Genomic DNA, 15,016 nt, shown 5'->3' with positions numbered 1-15,016 from the left:
TTGCCCCAAATTCCCGCATTTCACACCAAAATCCCACATTTCGCCCACAAAATCCCGCGATTTCCCCCCAAATTCCCCCATTTTTCCCCACAACTCCCGCATTTTTGCCCCAAATTCCTGCATTTCGCACCAAAATCCCACATTTTTCCCCAAAATCTCACGATTTCCCCCCAAATTCCCCCATTTTGCCCCCCAAATCCCGCATTTTTGCCCCAAATTCCCGCATTTCGCACCAAAATCCCACATTTTGCCCCCAAAATCCCCCATTTTTGCCACAAAAAACCACATTTTGCCCCAAAACCCCGTGATTTCCCACCAAATTCCACCATTTTGCCCCCCAAATCCCACATTTTTGCCCCAAATTCCCGCATTTTACACCAAAATCCCACATTTTGCCCCCAAAATCCCACATTTTTGCCCCAAATTCCCGCATTTCCCCCCAAAATCCCCCATTTTTGCCCCAAATCCCACATTTCGCACCACAATCCCACATTTTGCCCCCAAATCCCGCGATTTCCGCCAAAATCCCCCATTTCGACCCCAAATTCCCTTATTTTTGCCCTGAATTCCCACATTTTACACCAAAATCCCACATTTCACCCCCAAAATCCCATTATTTCCCCCAAAATCCCCCATTTTTGCCCCAAAACCCCACATTTTGCCCCAAAATCCCATATTTTTGCCCCCCAAATCCCGCATTTTTGCCCCAAATTCCCGCATTTTGCACCAAAATCCCACATTTTGCCCCAAAATCCCATGATTTCCCCCAAAATCCCCCATTTCGACCAACAAATCCTGCATTTTTGCCCCAAAATCCCACATTTCGCCTCCCAAATCCCGCGATTTCCCCCCAAATTCCCCCATTTCGCCCCCCAAATTCCCCCATTTTTGCCCCAAATTCCTGCATTTTGCACAAAAATCCCGCATTTTGCCCCAAAAATCCCACGATTTCCCCCCAAATCCCCCCATTTGGCGCCACAAATCCCGCATTTTTGCCCCAAATTCCCACATTTCACACCAAATTCCCACATTTTGCCCCCCAAATCCCGTGATTTCCCCCCAAATTCCCCCATTTTTGCACCAAATTCCTGCATTTTGCACCAAAATCCCACATTTTGCCCCCAAAATCCCACATTTCGCCCCCCAAATCCCACATTTTTGCCCCAAATTCCCGCATTCCGCACCAATATCCCACATTTTTGCCCCAAAACCCCGTGATTTCCCCCCAAATTCCCCCGTTTCGGCCCCAAAATCCCGCGAATTCCCCCAAATTCCCACATTTTTCCCCAAATCCCACATTTATGCCCTGAATTCCCACATTTTACACCAAAATCCCACATTTTCCCCCCAAAATCCCGAACTTTTGACCCAAATTCCCGCATTTCACACCAATATCCCACATTTTGCGCAAATCCCCCATTTCCCCTCAAATCCCCCATTTCCCCGCAAATCCCCCATTTTTACCCTAAACCCCCACATTTTGCCCCCAAAATCCTGCAATTTCCCCCCAAAATCCCACATTTTGCCCCCAAATTCCCGCATTTCACACCAATATCCCATATTTTGCCCCAAAATCCCGCAATTTCCCCCCAAATTCCCACATTTTTGCCCCAAATTCCCGCATTTCGCACCAAAATCCCACATTTTTGCACCAAATTCCCGCATTTTTTCCCCAAATTCCCCCATTCAAACCAAATTCGGACATTTTGCCCCCAAAATCCCACGATTTCCCCCATATTCCCCCATTTTTGCCCCAAATTCCCCCGTTTCGTCCCCCAAATCCCGCATTTTTGTCCCAAATTCCCACATTTTACACGAAAATCCCACATTTTGCCCCCAAAATCCCACATTTCTTCCCCAAATTCCCCCATTTTGCCCCCAAATCCCGCATTTTTGCCCCAAATTCCTGCATTTTGCCCCCAAAATCCTGCGATTTCCCCCAAAATCCCCCATTTTTACCCTAAACCCCCACATTTTGCCCCCAAAATCCTGCAATTTCCCCCCAAAATCCCGCATTTTGCCCCCAAATTCCCGCATTTCGCACCAAAATCCCATATTTTGCCCCCAAAATCCCGCGATTTCCCCCAAATTCCCCATTTTTGCCCCAAATTCCCACATTTCGCCCCCCGAATCCCGCATTTTTGCCCCCCAAAATCCCGCAATTTCCCCCCAAATTCCCCCATTTTTCCCCCCAAATCCCACATTTTTGCCCTGAATTCCCACATTGTACACCAAATTCCCCCATTTTTGCCCCCCAAATCCCACATTTTTGCCCCAAATTCCCCCATTTCGCCCCAAAATCCCGCAATTTCCCCCCAAAATCCCACATTTTTTCCCCCAAATTCCCGCATTTCGCACCAAAATCCCAAATTTTGCCCCCAAATCCCGCGATTTCCCCCAATTTCCCCCATTTTTACCCTAAACCCCCAAATTTGCCTCAAAATCCTGCAATTTCCCCCCAAAATCCCGCATTTTTCCCCCAAATTCCCGCATTTCGCACCAATATCCCACATTTTGCCCCAAAATCCCGCGATTTCCCCCAAATTCCCCCATTTTGCCCCAAATTCCCCCATTTCACCCCCCAAATCCTGCATTTTTGCCCCTAAAATCCCGCGATTTCTCCCCAAATTCCCCCATTTTGCCCCCCAAATCCCACATTTTACACCAAAATCCCCCATTTTGCCGCCAAAATCCCACATTTTTGACCCAAATCCCCGCATTTCGCACCAAAACCCCCCATTTTGCCCCCAAAATCCCGCATTTTTGACCCAAATCCCCGCATTTCGCACCAAAATCCCATATTTTGCCCCCAAAATCCCGCAATTCCCCCAAATTCCCCCATTTTTTCCCAATATTCCCACATTTCGCCCCCAGAATCCCGCATTTTTGCCCCCAAAATCCCGCAATTTCCCCCCAAATTCCCACATTTTGCCCCCAAAATCCCACATTTTACACCAAAATCCCCCATTTCGCCCCCCAAATCCCCCATTTTTGCCCCAAATTCCTGCATTTCGCACCAGAATCCCCCATTTTGCCCCCCAAATCCCACGATTTCCCCCAAATTCCCCCATTTTTGCCCCAAATTCCCGCATTTTGCACCAAAATCCCACATTTTTGCCCCAAATTCCTACATTTTACACCAAAATCCCCCATTTCGCCCCCAAAATCCCACGATTTCCCCCAAAATGCCCCATTTTTACCCTATACCCCCACATTTTCGAGTTGTGCAGCGAAGGCAGAGAGCCTCCTCGTCCGGATCCCCGGAGTTCTGCGGGAAAGAGCGAGAGAAGAGCCGCCAAAGCTCCGAGTACGGCCAGCTCGCGTGTGGCGGCGATGATCCGCTGTTCGTCGGTTGGAGGGCGACTGCCTTCTGCGCGGCTGGTTCCAAGTTGATGGCAACTGCCAGCATGCTAGCTGTGTAGGACAGTGAAGAGGCTCGACGTGTGTGTGTCCGTAGATCTGCTAGAAAGCGTACGTGAAGAGCAGGAAGGGCTTTCAGAGCAGCCAGTTCTCGTCTTGGACAGTCGCCACACATCCGCACTTTTAGTGCCTCAGCACCCCGGACAGCTTGGAAAACACGGCTGTAACTGTCCCAGCGCAAGCTGTTCAGGAAAGCACAGAGATGCGATGTTCGTGTGCCTTTAGCGCTGCTCGCAAGAAGCCTCCAGAGCAGGCACTTCTCGTGCGGCAACAACCGTGCCTGCTACGATCTTTCCTAGCCTCTTTTCCTCCGGGCAGCCGGCTTGAGCTGATGTGAAGTGTTGGTGGGCAAATCATCCAGAGAAGCGAAGAGGCGCAATGCTTCTGGGCCATTACCAAGAGCGAGTGAAGAGCAGCAAGAGCTTTCCTTGCTGACCCTTTTCACGTGGGAGATTAGCTGGACATTTGCCGGTTTAGTGCCTTGTTTCTTCTGCGCAGCTTGAACAAAGATCATGGCGGTGAAACAACACAATCCCGACTGGCGTGACATACAATTGTTATTGGATTGCCTGACTGAAACTGAGAAACAACTAATTATAAAAACAGCAGGAGAGCTTGCAAAGGAACAGTATGATATAAAGGGAGGTAATTATAGAGAATGGTTTCCCTTGTTCGACCCGACATGGGATCTAAACCGCTCTGCTGATATGGAAAGGTTACAGGAATGGATATTCAGAGGGATGGAAAAAGCAATTCCCAGAATAATAAGTTGGGCAATGTTATATGCAGTCAGACAGGGTCCTTCTGAAACGCCGGTCGAGTTCCTAGCCCGACTAAGAGATGCGATGCGCCGGCACACATCTCTAGATCTGAATTCAGAGGTAGGCGCACAGCAACTGATATCCTTCTTTTTGGGACAATCACAAGGGGATATTAGGCGCAAATTGCAAAAACTAAGACCTCCTGAAAACAGAGCCTTAGAAAGGTTATTAGAAGAAGCACGGAGAATATTTAGCAATCGAGAGGAAAGTTACAGGCGAGACCAGAAGAAAATACTAGCTGTGGGAAGATAAAAATGGAAATCGGAAATTTAAAGTTAAACCAATGCGTGGGCTGACGCCTCTGGGTAGGAATCAATGTGCGCTATATAAAAAGACCGGAGACTGGAAGAACAAGTGCCCTGAGCGCCAAAGGAACGCTAGATGGTGCAACAATCAAGGTCACGTGGATGAAGAAAATTGACTAGCCGCCCTCTTAGAAAAATAAAGTTAGGGGAAGAACAAAAAGAAATCAAATTTTTAGTCGACACGGGAGCGACTTATTCTGTTCTGAATCAAGCTTTGATGCCTCTGGAAAAGGATTATATTACAGTGAAAGGTGCGACAGGCCAGACTGAAGAGGCTTACTTTTGCAGACCCTTAAAATACAAATTGGGGAAGCAAGTGGGGGATCCATACATTTCTGTATATGCCAAATTCTCCAAAGGCCCTTCTTGGTAGGGATTTATTAGAACAACTAGAAGCAACAATCAAATTTAAGCAAGGGGAAGTTACTCTGGAGGTAAATGATCACCAATACGTTCAAATTATGAGTCTATCCTTGGTCAGTACCCCTGCAACAGGAGAAATTGGTGCAAGAATTGTTGACCAAGTATATCCCGCAGTCTGGGCAACCGATACACCGGGATGAGCAAAAAACGCACCACCAATAATAGTAAAACTAAAGGAGGGACAGAGTGCCGTAAGGATCAAACAATACCCACTGAAAAGGGAAGATAGGGAAGGAATTTGTCCTATCATAGAGCAGTTCATAGAACTAAGACTACTAAAAGAATGTGAGTCAGAATTCAATACACCTATACTTCCAGTTAAGAAACCTGATGGGTCCTATAGGATAGTTCAAGACTTAAGAGCCATCAACAAAATAACAGAGGACCTGTGGTAGCTAACCCCTATACCCTATTAACCATGCTAAAACCTGATTTAGCTTGGTTTACGGTCCTAGATTTAAAAGATGCTTTCTTTTGCCTCCCTCTCCATGAAGCCAGCCAGAAAATTTTTGCTTTCGAATGGGAAAATCCCAAAAGTGGTCGAAAGACCCGGCTCACATGGACGGTGTTGCCGCAGGGGTTTAAAAATAGCCCCACAATTTTGGGGAATCAGCTAGCAAAGGACTTGGAATCATGGGAACCACCATCAGAAGAAGGGAAGGTGTTACAATATGTAGACAACCTTCTTATTGCAACCAGAACAAAAGAATCCTGTGTCATTTGGACCGTGAGTCTGTTAAATTTCCTGGGACTACAGGGATATCGGGTTTCTAAGAAAAAGGCACAGGTGTTGTTACAACCCCAGGTCACGTACCTGGGGTACGAGATCAGTGCCGGACAACGGATCCTAGGACAAGCCCGGAAAGAGGCCATATGCCAAACCCCCCGACCACAAACTATAAAGGAACTACGGACATTCTTAGGAATGATGGGGTGGTGCCAACTTTGGATATGTGATTATGGTCTGCTTGTTAAGCCGCTATATTCCCTGATAGCAGCTAACCAAAAGGATCTCCAGTGGGATGCTGAGTCAGATCGAGCCTTCCATCAGCTGAAGAAAGCCCTGATGTCAGCATCAGCATTGGGACTTCCTGATGTGAGTAAGCCATTTTTTCTATTTTCCCACGAAAAACAAGGAATGGCACTAGGAATATTGGCACAAGATTTGGCACCATACAGACGGGCGGTAGCATACTTCTCCAAACAGCTGGATGCCGCTGCGAAAAGGTGGCTGTTCTGGTTTTGTTAGTTGGGGGGGGGGGGGCTAAGGTGGTAGCTTCTGTAGGAAACTGCTAGAAGTTGCTCCCCTTTGTTCAGTGGACTTGGCTGGGCCTAGGGCGGACCCACTGCTGGCCAAGGCCGAGCCAATTGGTAGCAGAATGTTCTGTGATAATGCCTCTGCGATAACATATTTAAGAAGGGGGAAACAGAAAAAAAAAAAAGGGAGAGATGTGAAGCAGCTGAGCGGGGGGCAGAGAGGGGGAAGCGCGAGCCTTGTGGGCCTTGCAGGCCTCACCCTCTGGCCTCCCGCCGGGCAGCCGACTGGGCCCAACTCGGCCCGGCCTGGCTGCAAGAAGTGGAAAGGAGTTGAGCAGTTGAAATGAATAAGATGTAAAAAGGATCCTGAGAGGCGTCTGCCAGCCTGTTGTGAGGAACGGCTGCAGATGCCAAGGTCAGTGAAGGAGGAAGGGGAGGAGTAATGCGGCTCCTGGCCAAGATTCCTCTGCAACTCGTGGTGACGACCATGGTGGAGCAGGTTGTCCCCCTGCAGCCCATGGAGGTCCACGGAGGGGCAGAGATCCACCTGCAGCCTGTGGAGGACCCCGTACTGGAACAGGTAGAGGCCTGAAGGAGACTGTGGCCCGTGGAGGGCCCGCTGGGACAGCTGTTCTAGAGGGACTGCACCCTGTGGAAGAGATGACCCACGCCGGAGCAGTTTCATGGAGGACTGTGGTCCGTGGGAGGGACCCCACGCTGGAGCAGAGGAGGAATGCAAGGAGTTCTTCCCCCGACGATGACACAGAGGCGTAAAACAACGCGTGATGAACTGACTGCGACCCCCATTCCCCCCCCCCTGCCCCCGACCCCCCCCTCCATGCCGCTCGGGAGGGGAAGGTAGTAGAGATAATGTTAAGCCCGGGAAGAGGGAGGGGTGGGGGGAGGTTATCTTGTTCCCTCTCTCATTCTCCTGCTAGTTTTAGAAATAAATGAGTGTTTTTCCCCAAGTCGAGTCTGTTTTGCCTGTAACGGTAACTTTAAAAATTTCTCCCCGTCCTTATCTCAAACCTCGAGCCGTTTTTCTTATATCATCTCCTCCTATTCTCTCGGAGGGTGGGGGGAGCGAGAGAGAGACTGTGTAGATCGGGGCTGAACTATGACAGTGGCCCAGCTGTCTGAGAGCAGTAGCAGCTGTCATTCTAAACATTCAAGAAGCCTGAAAGTTCACTCTAGGCCAGAAAATGACTGTCCTAGTTTCCCAGACTGTATCTGCGGTCCTTGAAGCAAAAGGAGGGCATTGGCTTTCCCCACAAAGGTTCCTGAAATATCAAGCTATAATGGTTGAACAGGATGATGTTGAAATCGTGACCACAAACATCATCAATCCGGCCTCATTCCTTGATGGGAACATCGGGGAGCCGGTGAGTCATGACTGCTTGGAAACAATTGAAACCACATATTCTAGTCGAACGGATCTTAAAGATGTCCCTGTCGATGGAGCCGAACATTGGTTCACCGATGGAAGCAGCTATATGTTAAATGGAAGGCGACATTCCGGATATGCTGTTACCACTTTTGAAAAGGTGATAGAGTCCAGGCCACTATCAGCCGACGTCTCAGCCCAAAAGGCCGAGATCATAGCCCTTACCTGAGCCCTGGACAGAGCCCAGGGAAGGACTGTAAACATTTGGACTGACCCTAAATATGCCTTTGGGGTGGTACATGCCCATGGAGCAATATGGAAGGAAAGAGGACTGTTAAATTCTCATGGAAAAACCATCAAACACGCAGAAGGGATTTTGAAAATCCTGAATGCAGTCCAACTTCCCAAAAAGGTGGCAATTATGCATATTAAAGCACACCAGAAAGTGAGCACAGAATTGGAAAGAGGAAATGAGCTGGCAGATAGGGAAGCAAAACAAGCAGCTAGAGAAACAATCAAGGTAGAGGGTGCGCTAATACCTGATGGACAGGTATTTCTAGAAGGTAAACCAGAATACACAAAGGAAGTCGGCAAACTTATTAATGATCTAAAGGGATCATATAATGAGGAAGGGTGGGCCAATTACTACCCCTCACACGGGAGGGTAGTAATTCCCTCCTACATGATATGGTCAGTAGTCCGAGAAGAACATAGAAAAAGACACTGGGGGGAGGGGGGGGCAGAAGCCCTATATAAAGAGCTCATCAGGAACATAATAGCGCAAAACTTAGACACTACCGTTAGACAAGTAACTCAACAATGTGATCTTTGTCTCCAGACTAATCCTAAAGTTGTAAAAGGGCCGAAACTTGAAAAAATCGGAAAGGGGAATGGTCCGGGACAACGTTGGCAGATTGATTTCTCAGAACTCCCTAGAAAAGGGGGGTATCGATACTTATTAGTACTTACGGATACCTTTTCAGGCTGGCCAGAAGCTTTCCCGTGCGGAACTGCTAAAGCCTGGGAAGTAACCAAAATACTGCTCCAGGAAATAGTACCTAGGTTTGGAGTCCCAGCAGTAATGTCCTCGGATAGAGGACCACATTTTGTGTCCAGAATAGTACAAGAAATTAGCCACCATCTAGGGATAGATTGGCAATTACATACTTCTTACCGACCACAATCAAGTGGCCAGGTGGAGAAAATGAATCACCTAATCAAACAACAGATTGTCAAGTTGGGTCAGGAAACTAATCTAACTTTACCATTAGCTCTTATACGAATACGAACCAGACCAAGAGCAAGAGAAGGGCTTAGTCCATTCGAAATTCTATATGGACGACCCTATGGGGTACAAAAGGGAACGTCTTCACAAACTGGTGAAGAAATAATGACCTCCTATATGGTGGCACTAAACAAACAATTAAAAAGAATTGAAAAACATGCAATGGGAACACGTAGTAGGGGTCTGGATGGGCCTGTTCACGATATACAACCAGGGGACTATGTATATGTTAAGTCTCTTACAGAAAAAACTCTGGAACCACAGTGGGCCGGACCTTTTCAAGTCCTCCTCACCACCTACACGGCAATTAAGGTAAAGGGACAGAACTCCTGGATACACCATACTCGGATCAAGAGAGCCTCTGCAACCTTGTGGAAAGTAACTCCAGACAACAATGAAGACTTGAGACTTAAACTCGTTCAAACGGATAAGGGCGGGAACAGTGCAGTAGTGAACCGGAGAGACACCACAGCAAACGATACCGGACAAAGAAACCGGGACCGGCCAGTAACTAATCTCGCCCAAATCTGTCATCGGTGCAGTTTATATCTTATTTGTCATTTTATTATAGGAAATATAAAACCCATTTTAGTAGGTCACCGAAGGCAGTACATTATCTACAGAAGTAGCTGTACTAATCCACTAGACCAACTAAATCCTAAAATGACCAATTGTTTAATTGGAATTGTGATTGGGCTTACAATATTTTCCTGCATCTTACCACTAACTTGTAATCAAAAGGACACCAAATGGCCGTGGTCTCACGCCTCCCTTGGGTTTACAGGAAGCATGGGACCACCTTTTAAACGGTCGGGCTTAAACTTGGCCACTGTGGTTATGCACAAAATGGAAATGTACTCAGGGCATGAGTGGGGCTGGGACAGAGGCAACAGGGATCCTTAATACTATGGTGCACCCCGTTGTGATCTTATTGATTAGCTTAGGAATTTTATTAATATTAACTATTGTGCTGTACCTATGGGTTTGGAGAATGTTTAAGAAAGTAACACTGTTGTAGTTCAGCCCCGATCAGGACCAGACTACGCAGTCTCTCTCTCACTCCTCCCACCCTCCGAGAGAACAGGGGAGATAATATAAGGAAAAACGGCTCAAGGTTTGAGATAAGGACAGGGAGAAATCCTTAAAGTTACCATCACGGGCAAAACAGACTCCTCTTGGGGAAAACTATTCATTTATTACTACAAACAGCAGGATAATGAGACAGAGAACAAGATAACCTCCCTCCACCCCTCCCTCTTCCCAAGCTTAACATTATCTCTACTACCTTCCCCCCCCGAGTGGCACAGGAGGGGGAAGAGGGAATGGGGATTGCGGTCAGTTCATCACGCGTTGTTTTACACCGCTGCTTCATGGTTGGGGGAAGAACTCCTCACATTCTTCCCCTGCTCTGTTGCAGGGTCCCACCTGTACGCCACAGTCCTTCCTGAAACTGCTCCGGCATGGGTCATCTCTTCCACGGGGTGCAGTCTCTCCAGAACGGCTGTCCCAGTGGGCCCTCCATGGGCCACAGCTGCCTTCAGGCATCCACCTCCCCCAGTACGGGGTCCTTCATGGGCTCCAAGTGGATCTCTGCTCCTCCGTGGACCTCCATGGGCTGCAGGGGGACAACCTGCTCCACCATGGTCGTCACCACAGGCTGCAGGGGAATCTTGGCCAGGAGCCACATTACTCCTCCCACTCCTTCTGAACTGACCTTGGCATCTGCAGCCGTTCCTCACAACAGGCTGGCAGATGTCTCTCAGGATCCTTTTTACATCTTATTCACTTCTCCTCTCCTCTCCACTTCCTGCAGCCGGGCCAGACCAATTCAGGCCCAGTCAGCCGCTTGGCGAGAGGCCAGAGGGTAAGGCCTGCAAGGCCCATAAGGCCTGCGCCTCCCCCTCTGTGCCTCTGCCCCCCGCTCAGCTGCTTCACATCTCTCCCTTTTTTTTTTTTCTGTTTTCCCCTATTTAAATACGTTATCACAGAGACGTTATCACGGGACATTCTGCTACCAATTGGCTCGGCCTTGGCCAGCAGCGGGTCCGCTCTAGGCCCGGCCGAGTCCACTGAACAAAGGGGAGCGACTTCTAGCAGTTTCCTACAGAAGCTACCACCTTAGGCCCCCCCCGTCACTAAACAAAACCATGTATGATGCTTCATATCATTCAGGGAAACTGTTTAAGTAAAAGAATTTACTTAGTGTGATAAAAAGGGGGGATTGATATAGGGGACAATAAGTTAATCACAACTATATATGTATGCACTTAAAGAATTGTTGTAGTTCAGCCCCGATCGGGACCAGACTACGCAGTCTCTCTCTCACTCCCCCCCCCGCCCGCCAAGAGAACAGGGGGAGATTTGGTAAACAAAAGAAAACCAGGAAAAAAACCAAACACGTGGGTTGAGATTGAACAAAAAGTAAATTTAACAGTAATGACAGAAGAAAACAAAACAGTGATGGAATACAAATACAGTATAATGGCTTACAACAAATCTCCACACCTAGGTTCTTCCAAGTAGCAGGAGGCTCCCTTCACCACCCTTCTCACTTATATACTGAGCCCCAGCAGTTAGCTAATTAGTTAACTATCCCAGCCATAGGGGCTACCAGCTTCAGTACTCCACCCAGCTCAGGTAAATATTAACTCTATCCTAGCCAGAACCAGGACAAGAATACAGTTATAAAACATAGTCACGTACCCATATAGCTTAGAGAAACAATTAATGGAAGAGGAAGTCTGTTGTTTTTTCTTTTCCTGACGAAGGACTCATTTGTAAGGAGTGAGAAACAGTCCCTACTGCTCAGTGGGAAAAAACCTTAAAAATCCTGAACCTTTTGTTACATGGTGACCAGCTCTGAATACCCTTGCTGCTCCTCACCGGCTCTTGCTACCACACATACAGGCTCCAAACTCTGGGGCTCCGGGATTTCCTAGACCACCAGGACTCCAACGTTTAACACCAGCTCGAGCTCTCCGCCTAGTGTTAAACCACAGCTTAAAAATGATGAATGTCGGACAGCTGCTCCCACACCAGAAGTGTCAGCTCTGGAATGTCTTGCTGCTTCTCACCAGCTCTAGGCACCACATCTACAGGCTCACAAACATTGGGGATCCGGCATTTCCTGGGACACCAGGACTCCGACATCTACCATCACCTCAACTCAGCAGTCCCTTTTGAAAAAAATCTTAAAAATCACAAACGTCAGAAGACTGCTCCCACACCAGAAGTTACATTTCTGAAAGCTCTTTCTTCTCCTGCCCGGCTCTTGCCACCGCATCTACAGGCTCACAATTAAAAGCTCAGTAACACAAGTCCCCCACAGTCTTACCCCATGTGCTGGGCAGTTCTTTATGTAGTGGCCAGGTTTCCCACAACGGAAGCAAGTATATGATGGTGGAGGGGCAGCCAAGGGATTCTTCACGTAACTAGAAGTTTCTGGAGAAAAAAAGAAAAAGGTATGCATGTGTCTCTCTTGTTAGAATAAACACCTCTATAATTTGTCCACAGGCTCCAAAGAACACATTTGACATTATCAACACCTACTTGACTGGATCATATTCACGGCAAGACTGCGTCATCGTAGCTTTTATCTTTTCTTCTTCGGTGGCACTGGCTTCAGCCAGGTTGGCAGTCTGTGTAACGGGGGATTATTTGACACACATTAGAAACACCCTTCAGCCCACACAGCCAACGACACCAGCACTCACCCACTGCTGTAAAGAGCAGCACGGTGCTGGCTGCACTTGCGCAGAAACAGCTGCTCGTACAAAACACAGGTGTCCCGACGGTGTTCTGGGGGTCCTTACACCGTTACATGGTGCTTCTGTGTCTGTGAACCCCCTGGAAAAGAGCGCTCTGGGGCACTCAGAACCCTGGGCTCTGTTTGCCCCTTACATACAGACGTGTGTGACCCATCCAGCCTTCTTCAAAGAGAAGCTGTGCGTAGAACAATTTATACTCGCCAGCATTTTTAAACTGGTCTTTAAGCTGCGGAAGATTTGAAGGAGAAGCTATCCACTGTACCTTGAATTGAGAAAGACAAGTATCATCATCATCACTCGAAGATGTGCGCTTTGTTTTGGTCGCTGCATTCCTCCTGTTCCCACAATCGTGGAAGCAAGGTCTGCTGTGGGCCATTCTGGTGGCCAGGCAGAACTCTGGATGATAGAGACATCCGCACCAGTATCTACAAGTCCTGTAAAACAACGTCCATCCATGGTGCATGTTATCATTGGTTGTGTCCCCTTTATAGATTTTGTCCACAATACCTGCGGTTTTCCAGTGCTGTCAAAACCTTTTTTACCTGAATGTCCAGATTTCCCAGAAGTTTCCCCTTGAAAAGGCACAAGCTGTGTGATATGCTGTCCTGCTGAGATAAACAAGGAGGCACTGGTGTCCATGCCATGATTTGAATTTCTCCCCTGTAATCTGAATCAATGATTACAGGTAAAACAAAAAGTCCCAGTTTAGTGGTTGATGACCTAGCAATTAGCAAAGCATGCATCCCTTTTTCCATCGGACCCCAAACTCCTGTCGGGATAAGAATTACATCAGTTGTTGTTATTGTGCCTGAGTGGGCAGCGGCCAGCTCCAGCCCCGCACTCCCTGCGGTGGCTGGGTGAGGTTGCTCACCACACAGTGTGACACGGATTTATTTGATTGTTTGGGGCACGCGGCCTCGCCCCCCGTCTCACGTTTCCTGAGCGATCTGATAAGGGCTGTCCATCAGCGTGATATCTGGAGTGACATTCATTAGACCAATGTTTTCCTTTCCTACAAGGAGGACAGTTTCGGGGCGGAAAATTTTTTCTGTCTGCATTTTTCGGGCAATCTCTGTTTAAATGTCCCAAAGAACCGCCACAATAGCACTTGCCTTGTCCTGACCTTTCATCCAATACTTTTAACTGCGCTGCGAGGGCATCAGCTAAAGCATCAGCTTGGTGTCCTGGTGAGCCAATATCTTGACATGCTCTGATCATATCAGCCAAAGAGGTATTACGGTTTTTCCTAGGTTGCAATGCACGCTTACAACCATTGTTAGCATTTTCAACAGCCAATTGTAATAGCAACAACCCTCTTGCATCATCATTGTCGATCTGCCGCTCTAAAGTAGCTTGCAGTCAATCTATGAAATCTGCATATGGCTCATCAGCTCCTTGCAGCACCTTAACATAAGATTGAGGTCCTTCTCCCCTTGAGGCTGGAATTTTTCGCACTGCCCTAAGAGCAATGTCTAATTTGAGCATACGCTTCCCTCGGGAACTGTGCCTGCAGGAGCGGGTTACTGTAAGCACCTTCTCCTGCCAATTGTTCATATCCTACGGGAATCTGTTGATTTAAATTTGTAACACATTGCACAGTACATCTTCCTTTAAAATCTGCATGCCACATCATGAATTGTGTAGGTGTTAACACCATTTTCATTAACGATTTCCATTCATGTGGAACCAGAGCATACGACTCTGCTATTGCCTCAAGTAAGGCTGCAGTAAAAGGAGAACGTATCCCTCCCTCCTTTACTGTTCGTCGCAGCTCCTTTATGGCATCGTAACTGAGAGGCTGCCGAACCGGCTGCTGATTAGCTTGGTACGTAACCGGACAGGCTAAAGCAATTTGCCAGTCATCATTCTGCAGTGCCTCTTTTTTACACTCTTTGCAGACACCACACGTTTCAACGTTCACAGCTGCATGACCAACATTCCCATTTCGCGGAGGAGGGAACAGTTCAGGATTCTGTTCAGAGTCTTTTGAACCCACGTTAAATAAATCTACCTCCGGGGAGGTTTCATTATTAGCAAGCACAGTATCAGGAAAAGAACTGATAGGCGGAACCCGAGGCAAATCTGGCACGCGAGACTGCGGCGACAACAGCGAGGGTAAAAGTGCAGAAGCAGGGTGTACAAGTGCAGGTTGCAGGGGAACAGGAGTACATCATGGAGTTTTCTGCACCGACCCGCAGCACGGAGTTCTCTGTGCTAATCCCTCCCCCCACCAGTGTCGGGGGAGATGCCCTTGTTACAGGGAAACGCGCTCACAGGTTGAGAGTCTGGTAACGGGGGTGCCGACGCCTCAGGCAAAGAAGAATTAGTAGATTCTGCTGAAACATTCTCGAGGG

Source organism: Chlamydotis macqueenii, chromosome 6 (genome assembly GCF_036417535.1).
Source record: "Chlamydotis macqueenii isolate bChlMac1 chromosome 6, bChlMac1.mat, whole genome shotgun sequence".
Taxonomy (NCBI): domain Eukaryota; kingdom Metazoa; phylum Chordata; class Aves; order Otidiformes; family Otididae; genus Chlamydotis; species Chlamydotis macqueenii.
Note: the sequence above shows the minus strand (reverse complement) of the source record.